Genomic DNA, 1,272 nt, shown 5'->3' on the forward strand with positions numbered 1-1,272 from the left:
TTAGTTTGCAAAAAAAAGCACTTAAATAATAAATGCTAGTTTTGTCACTTTGTATTACCTTCATCACCTTCTACAGAAAGATTTATAGATTTGAGTTCACACTCAGAATCAGGGTTCTCCATCTCATCAGCTCCACACCTTTATGAAAGGTCCATGTACCATCAGGTCACTCATTTATCTACCAAACAAGAAAACAAACTAAGAAAAAAAGAACTGCCAGCATCAGAAAGTGAAAGAACAACATAAAACTAACCACAAAGAAAACAAAAAAACAAAAAAACACTGAAGATGAAGACCTTAAGATAATAAAAAGGTTTGTAGTTTGGAAAAAAGACAATGATGGTGATCCTTTGGGCAATCACTTCTGGTCACGAGGATCTCAAACACCCATCAGGCTCATAAAGGGTTAAACGATCACAAGTGTAATTTGGCATTTAACCATGTAGGGTTTTAAAATTAAGCAACAAAATCTTAGGATTGATTCGGAAGTTTGCTGGTAACCAGTGAAGTCCACCAAGAACTGGAGCAATGCGCTCACTTCTACTGGAACAAGATCAAATCCGAGCAGCAGCTTTCGTCTGTGAATCCAGCTGCAAATGTAACATTCAAAAACTCACTCAGAGGTAACACATGGTTCAGACCTGTTGGATGGTAAAGGCACTGTGGAGACTTTTGATTATTTTTAAAGAAAAAACTGCTTTATTGTCTTCCTCAGCCACAAGCATGCTGCTACTGACCTCATTTATATGAGAAAACCTCAGTCAGTCTGAACACAAGTTCAGTATTCATCTGTCATGAATATAATGTTGAGGTGAACAAATGTGCTGCAAACTTTGAAAAATGACAAATAATAGTGGAGGGAAACAGCTGGACTTTCTTTGCAACACATATTTTTTTAAGGGGGGAGGAGAGGAACACTTCCTGTTGAGAGCACTGACACATCGACACACAGATAAGATATGTTGACACAGCGAATTTAAAAGAACACAGCTCATACATGCAGCTTTAACACTTTGTTTACACCAGCTGACTTAAATACAACATGTGCAGAAAACAGTGCCCTTATCCAGCATGAATGAATGAGGTAAACATGCGAGTCAGCTGGACAACGTCCAATCAGTCTTTAAACCACATGTTGCAACTCAGTGTGTGTCCGTGCACAGCAAGCATGCAGACCTACAAGAAAACACACAAGTCCGATTTAAAGTTTTACACTAAAAACAGACTCACCTTTGCTTGGAGTTTTCTGAGCTCTGCTGGTTCATGTAAATG

The 1,272-nt window shown here is 38.4% G+C and overlaps 1 long non-coding RNA gene across 1 annotated transcript in view; it reads right to left on the bottom strand.

The window, feature by feature from the left end:
* Positions 1–66: 66 nt before the first annotated feature.
* Positions 67–1,272, bottom strand: part of LOC103375411 (uncharacterized) — a 2,547-nt gene continuing 1,341 nt past the window's right edge. Inside the window, exon 3 of the long non-coding RNA XR_521206.1 lies at positions 67–178. This is a non-coding gene — a long non-coding RNA (uncharacterized LOC103375411). The remainder of the gene's footprint in view (positions 179–1,272) is intronic.

This window comes from Stegastes partitus, unplaced genomic scaffold (genome assembly GCF_000690725.1).
Source record: "Stegastes partitus isolate 25-593 unplaced genomic scaffold, Stegastes_partitus-1.0.2 Scaffold2584, whole genome shotgun sequence".
Taxonomy (NCBI): domain Eukaryota; kingdom Metazoa; phylum Chordata; class Actinopteri; family Pomacentridae; genus Stegastes; species Stegastes partitus.